Here is a 10,469-nt window from a genome sequence, read left to right as displayed (position 1 = left end):
CTCGTACGCCGATTGTTGACAAGGTGAGCGGCGGCACTAAACACTCTTTCGGAGTACACACTTGTGGGAGGGCAACTTAGGTAGAATAAAGCCAGTTTGTGCAAGGGCCTCCAAATTGCCTCTTTTTCCTGCCAGTATAAGTACGGACTGTGTGACGTGCCTACTTGGATGCGGTCACTCATATAATCCTCCACCATTCTTTCAATGGTGAGAGAATCATATGCAGTGACAGTAGACGACATGTCCGTAATCGTTGTCAGGTTCTTCAGTCCGGACCAGATGTCAGCATCAGCAGTCGCTCCAGACTGCCCTGCATCACCGCCAGCGGGTGGGCTCGGAATTCTGAGCCTTTTCCTCGCACCCCCAGTTGCGGGAGAATGTGAAGGAGGAGATGTTGACAGGTCGCGTTCCGCTTGACTTGACAATTTTCTCACCAGCAGGTCTTTGAACCCCAGCAGACTTGTGTCTGCCGGAAAGAGAGATCCAAGGTAGGCTTTAAATCTAGGATCGAGCATGGTGGCCAAAATGTAGTGCTCTGATTTCAACAGATTGACCACCCGTGAATCCTTGTTAAGCGAATTAAGGGCTCCATCCACAAGTCCCACATGCCTAGCGGAATCGCTCTGTGTTAGCTCCTCCTTCAATGTCTCCAGCTTCTTCTGCAAAAGCCTGATGAGGGGAATGACCTGACTCAGGCTGGCAGTGTCTGAACTGACTTCACGTGTGGCAAGTTCAAAGGGCATCAGAACCTTGCACAACGTTGAAATCATTCTCCACTGCGCTTGAGACAGGTGCATTCCACCTCCTATATCGTGCTGAATTGTATAGGCTTGAATGGCCTTTTGCTGCTCCTCCAACCTCTGAAGCATATAGAGGGTTGAATTCCACCTCGTTACCACTTCTTGCTTCAGATGATGGCAGGGCAGGTTCAGTTGTTTTTGGTGGTGCTCCAGTCTTCTGTACGTGGTGCCTGTACGCCGAAAGTGTCCCGCAATTCTTCTGGCCACCGACAGCATCTCTTGCACACCCCTGTCGTTTTTTAAAAAATTCTGCACCACCAAATTCAAGGTATGTGCAAAACATGGGACGTGCTGGAATTTGCCCATATTTAATGCACACACAATATTGCTGGCGTTGTCCGATGCCACAAATCCACAGGAGAGTCCAATTGGGGTAAGCCATTCCGCGATGATCTTCCTCAGTTGCCGTAAGAGGTTTTCAGCTGTGTGCGTATTCTGGAAAGCGGTGATACAAAGCGTAGCCTGCCTAGGAAAGAGTTGGCGTTTGCGAGATGCTGCTACTGGTGCCGCCGCTGCTGTTCTTGCGGCGGGAGTCCATACATCTACCCAGTGGGCTGTCACAGTCATATAGTCCTGACCCTGCCCTGCTCCACTTGTCCACATGTCCGTGGTTAAGTGGACATTGGGTACAACTGCATTTTTTAGGACACTGGTGAGTCTTTTTCTGACGTCCGTGTACATTCTCGGTATCGCCTGCCTAGAGAAGTGGAACCTAGATGGTATTTTGTAACGGGGGCACACTGCCTCAAGAAATTGTCTAGTTCCCTGTGAACTAACGGCGGATACCGGACGCACGTCTAACACCAACATAGTTGTCAAGGCCTCAGTTATCCGCTTTGCAGCAGGATGACTGCTGTGATATTTCATCTTCCTCGCAAAGGACTGTTGGACAGTCAATTGCTTACTGGAAGTAGTACAAGTGGTCTTCCGACTTCCCCTCTGGGATGGCGATCGACTCCCAGCAGCAACAACAGCAGCGCCAGCAGCAGTAGGCATTACACTCAAGGATGCATCGGAGGAATCCCAGGCAGGAGAGGACTCGTCAGAATTGCCAGTGACATGGCCTGCAGGACTATTGGCATTCCTGGGTAAGGAGGAAATTGACACTGAGGGAGTTGGTGGGGTGGTTTGCGTGAGCTTGGTTACAAGAGGAAGGGATTTACTGGTCAGTGGACTGCTTCCGCTGTCACCCAAAGTTTTTGAACTTGTCACTGACTTATTATGAATGCGCTGCAGGTGACGTATAAGGGAGGATGTTCCGAGGTGGTTAACGTCCTTACCCCTACTTATTACAGCTTGACAAAGGCAACACACGGCTTGACACCTGTTGTCCGCATTTCTGTTGAAATACTTCCACACCGAAGAGCTGATTTTTTTGGTATTTTCACCAGGCATGTCAATGGCCATATTCCTCCCACGGACAACAGGTGTCTCCCCGGGTGCCTGACTTAAACAAACCACCTCACCATCAGAATCCTCCTGGTCAATTTCCTCCCCAGCGCCAGCAACACCCATATCCTCCTCATCCTGGTGTACTTCAACACTGACATCTTCAATCTGACTATCAGGAACTGGACTGCGGGTGCTCCTTCCAGCACTTGCAGGGGGCGTGCAAATGGTGGAAGGCGCATGCTCTTCACGTCCAGTGTTGGGAAGGTCAGGCATCGCAACCGACACAATTGGACTCTCCTTGTGGATTTGGGATTTCGAAGAACGCACAGTTCTTTGCGGTGCTTTTGCCAGCTTGAGTCTTTTCATTTTTCTAGCGAGAGGCTGAGTGCTTCCATCCTCATGTGAAGCTGAACCACTAGCCATGAACATAGGCCAGGGCCTCAGCCGTTCCTTGCCACTCCGTGTGGTAAATGGCATATTGGCAAGTTTACGCTTCTCCTCCGACAATTTTATTTTAGGTTTTGGAGTCCTTTTTTTACTGATATTTGGTGTTTTGGATTTTACATGCTCTGTACTATGACATTGGGCATCGGCCTTGGCAGACGACGTTGCTGGCATTTCATCGTCTCGGCCATGACTAGTGGCAGCAGCTTCAGCACGAGGTGGAAGTGGATCTTGATCTTTCCCTAATTTTGGAACCTCAACATTTTTGTTCTCCATATTTTAATAGGGACAACTAAAAGGCACCTCAGGTAAACAATGGAGATGGATGGCTACTAGTATACTTATGGATGGACTGCCGAGTGCCGACACAGAGGTAGCCACAGCCGTGGACTACCGTACTGTGTCTGCTGCTAATATAGACTGGATGATAATGAGATGAAATCAATATATATGTATATATAATATCACTAGTACTGCAGCCGGACAGGTATATATTATATATTTATTATGTAATGACTGATGACGGACCTGCTGGACACTGTCAGCTCAGCAGCACCGCAGACTGCTACAGTAAGCTACTATAGTAGTATGTATAAAGAAGAAAGAAAAAAACAACAACCACGGGTAGGTGGTATAAAATTATGGATGGACTGCCGAGTGCCGACACAGAGGTAGCTACAGCCGTGGACTACCGTACTGTGTCTGCTGCTAATATAGACTGGATGATAATGAGATGAAATCAATATATATATGTATATATAATATCACTAGTACTGCAGTCGGACAGGTATATATTATATATTTATTATGTAATGACTGATGACGGACCTGCTGGACACTGTCAGCTCAGCAGCACCGCAGACTGCTACAGTAAGCTACTATAGTAGTATGTATAAAGAAGAAAGAAAAAAACAACAACCACGGGTAGGTGGTATACAATTATGGATGGACTGCCGAGTGCCGACACAGAGGTAGCTACAGCCGTGGACTAACGTACTGTGTCTGCTGCTAATATAGACTGGATGATAATGAGATGAAATCAATATATATGTATATATAATATCACTAGTACTGCAGCCGGACAGGTATATATTATATATTTATTATGTAATGACTGATGACGGACCTGCTGGACACTGTCAGCTCAGCAGCACCGCAGACTGCTACAGTAAGCTACTATAGTAGTATGTATAAAGAAGAAAGAAAAAAACAACAACCACGGGTAGGTGGTATACAATTATGGATGGACTGCCGAGTGCCGACACAGAGGTAGCTACAGCCGTGGACTAACGTACTGTGTCTGCTGCTAATATAGACTGGATGATAATGAGATGAAATCAATATATATGTATATATAATATCACTAGTACTGCAGCCGGACAGGTATATATTATATATTTATTATGTAATGACTGATGACGGACCTGCTGGACACTGTCAGCTCAGCAGCACCGCAGACTGCTACAGTAAGCTACTATAGTAGTATGTATAAAGAAGATAGAAAAAAACAACAACCACGGGTAGGTGGTATACAATTATGGATGGACTGCCGAGTGCCGACACAGAGGTAGCTACAGCCGTGGACTAACGTACTGTGTCTGCTGCTAATATAGACTGGATGATAATGAGATGAAATCAATATATATGTATATATAATATCACTAGTACTGCAGCCGGACAGGTATATATTATATATTTATTATGTAATGACTGATGACGGACCTGCTGGACACTGTCAGCTCAGCAGCACCGCAGACTGCTACAGTAAGCTACTATAGTAGTATGTATAAAGAAGAAAGAAAAAAACAACAACCACGGGTAGGTGGTATATAATTATGGATGGACTGCCGAGTGCCGACACAGAGGTAGCATTAGCTACAGCCGTGGACTAACGTACTGTGTCTGCTGCTAATATAGACTGGATGATAATGAGATGAAATCAATATATATGTATATATAATATCACTAGTACTGCAGCCGGACAGGTATATATTATATATTTATTATATAATGACTGATGACGGACCTGCTGGACACTGTCAGCTCAGCAGCACCGCAGACTGCTACAGTAAGCTACTATAGTAGTATGTATAAAGAAGAAAAAAAAAAAAAAAACACGGGTAGGTGCTAGGTGGTATACAATATTATATATATATTATATACAATTATATATATATATATATATAATATATATTAAACTCATAAACTGGTGGTGATTTATTAAACTGGTGGTCAGGTCACTGGTCACACTATCAGCAACTTGCAAGTAGTACTCCTGAGTCCTAAGCAGACAATCACAATATATATTATACTGGTGGTCAGTGTGGTCACAAACAATGGCAGTGTGGCTGGCACTCTGGCAGCAAAAGTGTGCACTGTACGTTATATGTACTCCTGAGTCCTGAGTCCTGCTCTCAGACTCTAACTGCTCCCCACTGTCAGTGTCTCCCCCACAAGTCAGATAATACAGTCACACTATCTCTCTCTATCACTTCAGCAAGTACTAGTAGTAGTAGTACTCCTCCTAATGCTCCCCAAATTACTACTGTGTCTCTCTCTGTCTCACTCTCTTCTCGAATCTCTATAAACGGAGAGGACGCCAGACACGTCCTCTCCCTATGAATCTCAATGCACGTGTGAAAAATGGCGGCGACGCGCGGCTCCTTATATAGAATCCGAGTCTCACGATAGAATCCGAGCCTCGCGAGAATCCGACAGCGTGATGATGACGTTCGGGCGCGCTCGGGTTAACCGAGCAAGGCGGGAAGATCCGAGTCGCTCGGACCCGTGTAAAAAAACATGAAGTTCGGGCGGGTTCGGATTCCGAGGAACCGAACCCGCTCATCTCTAGTTTTTATATGTATGTGGCACTGTACTGGGGCATTATATGTATCTGGCACTGTACAACATAACGAAAAACGGGGTTATGATATGAGGTCATACTTCTACAAACATCATACCGAAAGGTGTGCACACAAAAACGGGGTGTGGCTTTGTGACAACTAGGCCACGCCCTCATATAGTGGCTCTTGCTCTTGACTACAGATCTTTTCTGTCTCTTTGCCTCTGACTGGTTGGCCACCCCTGCCTTAGACTGTCCCAGGATACATTGGGGCCTCCTCTATAACCCCACCTCCAGGCACTGTGAGCTCAGTTTCGTTAACCAGTCCAATGCAGGAGCAGGTAAAAGAGAAGTTAGATGTTAGTCACATAGAACCACATTCTCACGACAGGAGAAGGGACTAGTGGCAATGCCATACAAACCCATAAAAGCTAGGTGCATCAGGGCGGGCGCCCAATGTACCTCACAGAAAGAGATTTAACAATGGTAAGTCTACCATAAATCTCCTTTTCTGCAGCGGGGTACATTGGTTTCCACAGGGAAAACATCGAGAATGTCCTAAAGCAGTTCCTCATGCAGGTATGAGAACCCAGTGTTCAAAGGAAGCATCCTGAGAGACAGAAGAATCTAAGGCATAGAACCTAATGAACGTGTTCACTGAGGCAGAGGCGTATCTAGGGTAGGGCGAGTGGGGCACGTGCCCTGGGCGCTTTGGCAGGCCCAGGAGAGGGGGGCGCCGCCGGCGGCCAGGGCAGCATGCCCCACTCGCCCCCGTCACGCCGAAAGCCGAAATGTGAGGGGAGGAGAGCGCACCGTCTCTCCCTCCCCTCACCGCCGCTGAAAGCCATAGCAGAGCTGCCAGCAGCGCTGCTGTGTCCGGCCTCCGGCGGCGTTAGCCAACCAGAGCTTGCGGACCGGCTCCTGATTGGCTGCCGGTCCGCGAGCTCTGATTCGCTAGCGAACCGGCGCCACACAGCCGCCGGAGACCTGTCCTGGAGCGGTGAGGGGAAGGAGAGGCGCTCTCCTCCCCTCACATAGAACACGCCGGTGACTCGGTAAGTGACCGGGGTGGGGGGGGGGGGGAGGGAGAGCACAGCGGGGCATGTAACTGGCACAGTGGGGCATGTAACTGGCACAGTGGGGCATGTATCAGGCACAGTGTGGGGCATGTATCTGGCACAGTGAGGTATGTAACTGGCACAGTGGGACATTGTATCTGGCACTGTGGGACAATGTAACTGGCACTGTGGGGCATGTATCTGGCACTGTGGGGCATTGTATCTGGCACTGTGGGACAATGTAACTGGCACTGTGGGGCATGTATCTGGCACTGTGGGGCATTGTATCTGGCACTGTGGGACAATGTAACTGGCACTGTGGGGCATGTATCTGGCACTGTGGGGCATTGTATCTGGCACTGTGGGGCAATGTAACTGGCACTGTGGGGCATGTATCCGGCACTGTGAGGCATTGTATCTGGCACTGGGGGGCAATGCAATTGGCACTGTGGGGCATGTATTCGGCACTGTGGGGTAATGTAACTGGCACTGTGGGGCATTGTATCTGGCACTGGGGGCAATGTAACTGGCAATGTGGGGCAATGTAACTGGCACTGTGGGGCATGTATCTGGCACTGTGGGGCATGTGTCCGGCACTGTGGGGCATGTATCTGGCACTGTGGGGCATGTATCTGGCACTGTGGGGCATTGTATCTGGCACTGTGGGGCAATGTAACTGGCACTGAGGGGCATGTATCCGGCACTGTGGGGCATTGTATCTGGCACTGTGGGACAATGTAACTGGCACTGTGGGGCATTGTATCTGGCACTGTGGGGCATGTATCTGGCACTGTGGGGCATTGTATCTGGCACTGGGGGGCAATGCAATTGGCACTGTGGGGCATGTATCCGGCACTGTGGGGCAATGTAACTGGCACTGTGGGGCATGTATCCGGCACTGTGGGACATTGTATCTGGCACTGGGGGGCAATGTAACTGGCACTGTGGGCCATTTTCAGTGGCCACACCCCTTCTGGAGCGTGGCCACACCCCTTCTGGAGTGTGGTCACGCCCATTTGTTCGCCGCCGCACATGCTTCTTTTGCTATGTTTTTTTTTCTTTGGGGGGGGGGGGGGGGGAAGGCGCCATTTTACATTTTGCCCTGGGCTCCAAAAACCCTAGTTACGCCTCTGCACTGAGGACCACGTAGCCACCTTGCACAATTGTTCTGCAGACGCGCCTCAGCGGGCAGCCCAAGAAGGTCCAACAGACCGAGTAGAATGGGCTTTAATAGCAGCAGGAGCTGGAAGGCCAGCCTGTGCATATGCTTGTTCTAATCCATCTGGCATTTGCTTGATTGCAGGCCAGCCACGTTTGTGAAAACCAAAAAGTTCAAAAAGGGTATCTGACCTCCTAATAGAGGCAGTCCTCTCCACGTAAATACGGAGAGCCCATACCACGTCCAAAGACCGTTCTTTGGAGGACAAACCAGAAGAAATAAAAGTCGGAACCACAATCTCTTGGTTAAGGTGGAAAGATGGCACCACCTTAGGTAGATAACCAAGGCAAGTTCTAAGAACTGCTCGGTCATGGTAGAAAATCAGAACGGGTGGATGACAGGACATAGCATCTAAGTCAGACACCCTCCTAGCAGAGGCAATAGCCAGTAGGAACAGGACCTTGACCGTGAGCCATTTAAGGTCCACTGATTCAAGAGGTTCAAATGGAGACTCTTGCAGGGTATTTAAGACAACAGACAGATCCCATGGAGCCACAGGATGGACATAGGGAGACTGAATCCGTAAAACACCCTGAGTGAAAGTATGAACATCAGGAATAGATGAAATTTTCCTCTGTAACCACACCGACAAGGCAGAGATATGAACCTTGAGGGAGACCAGTCGAAGGCCTAAATCCAGGCCTTGTTGCAGACAAGCCAGAAGTCTGGCAGTACTGAATTTGTATGCATCGTAATTCTTAACAGGTGATGTAAGAATTCCAGACCCTATAATAAATCTGCGCAGATGCCAGTTTGCAGGCCTTCAGCATAGTTTGGATAACCGCCCCAGAGAATCCTTTGGCCCTCAGGAGTGAAGCCTCAAGAGCCACGCCGTCAAAGCCAGTCTGGCCAAGTTTTAGTAGACACAAGGGCCCTGAACGAGGAGGTCTGAGCATTGAGGAAGTAGAAGAGGACATTTTATCGATATACCCTGCAGGTCTGAGAACCAATGCCGTCTTGGCCTTGCTGGAGTGACTAGAAGTAGTATACCTCCTTCTTGTTTGAACTTCCGCAGTACCCTGGGCAGGAGTGACACTGGAAGGAACACGTATGGCAGCCGAAAGTTCCATGGAATTGCCAGTGCATCCACGAACGCTGTCTGAGGATCCCTGGTTCTTGATCTGAAGACTTGAACTTTGTGACTGTGTCGAGACGTCATCAGGTCTACGCCTGGTAGTCCCCATTTGTCCACTAGGAGTTGAAAGACTTCCTGATGAAGACTCCACTCTCCGGCGTGCACGTCCTAACGACTGATGAAATCCGCTTCCCAGTTGAGGACTCTCGAAATGGATACTGCCGATATTGCTGGCAGATGGCGTTCCACCCAACGAAGGATTTTTGACACTTCCAACATTGCCATGCAGCTTCGAGTGCCACCTTGATGGTATATGTACGCCACCGTGGTGGCGTAGACTGACCATACTTGAACTGGCCTGTTCTGTATCAGAGGCAGGGCGAGAGACAAAGCATTGAACACTGTCTGCAATTCCAAAATGTTTATTGGGTGAAGTGATTCCTCCATGGTCCACAGTCCCCGGAAAGAGTGTTGCTCCAACACCGCGCCCCAACCCCTCTGACCGGCGTCCGTAGTCAGTAGGAGCCAGTTGGGGATCCAGAAGGGACGGCCCCTGCTCAACTGCTGGTCCTGTAGCCACCAGGTCAGCAACAGCCGAACCTCCGGAGTAAATGAGATCATGTGAGACCTGATCCAATGAGGGAGGCCATCCCATTTGGAAAGGATTAACCTCTGCAGAAGGGCGGGAATGAAATTGAGCGTACTCTACCATGTCGAACGCCGACACCATGATCCTGTCCTGAAGTTTCAGGATCTTCTCTGGAGACAGAAACAGCTGCTGACTGTGTGTGTCCAGCAGTGCCCCCAAGTGCACCATGCTCCAAGCAGGGACCAACGAGGACTTCTTCCAGTTGATGAGACACCCGTGGGCTTGTAGGAAGTCTATCGTCAGTTGTAGATAACTGATGAGGACATCGTGGGAGTTTGCCATAATCAGCAAGTCGTCCAGATACGGCAGGATCCTGACTCCCTGGCGACGGAGATGGGATGTCATCACGGCCACAATCTTGGTGAAGATCCGAGGGGCCGTGGCCAGTCCAAACGGCACAGCCTGGAATTGATAGTGAAGGTTGCCAATAGCAAACTGCAGATATTGATGATGCGATATGGCAATAGGTATATGCAGGTAAGCATCTTGTATATCCAGGGATACCAAATAATCTCCGGGATCCATGGCCAGTATAATTGAGCGCAGCGTTTCCATACGGAACTTGGACACTCTCACAAACTTGTTCAGTGATTTGAGGTTGACTATAGGCCGGAAAGACCCATTTGGTTTCGAGACTAGAAACAGGGTCGAGTAGTATCCTCCTCCCCTCGAGTAGTATCCAGGAGGGAACGCACAACCAGATGTAGAGCGTGCGCCTTCAACGGATCCAAAGGGATATCCATTGTGCAGAACTGGCGAGGGGGGCGTCTTTTGAAAGAGATTGCGTACCCGTGAGAGACAACTTCTCGCACCCATGTGTCTGAAGTTGTCTTTAACCAGACTTGGGTGAATCGCAGAAGTTGGCCTTCCATACTGGGGTCCCCCAGGGGGAGGCCCGCCCCGTCATGCAGCAGGCTTGTCTTGTTTAGGAGCAGGCTGACGGGCGGCCCAGGATTGTTTTGCCTTGGGCTTGGTGGTTTTGGGAGCACG

Source organism: Pseudophryne corroboree, chromosome 4, assembly GCF_028390025.1.
Source record: "Pseudophryne corroboree isolate aPseCor3 chromosome 4, aPseCor3.hap2, whole genome shotgun sequence".
Lineage (NCBI taxonomy): Eukaryota > Metazoa > Chordata > Amphibia > Anura > Myobatrachidae > Pseudophryne > Pseudophryne corroboree.
The sequence above is the reverse complement of the archived record's forward strand: the minus strand, read 5'-3'. Positions refer to the sequence as shown.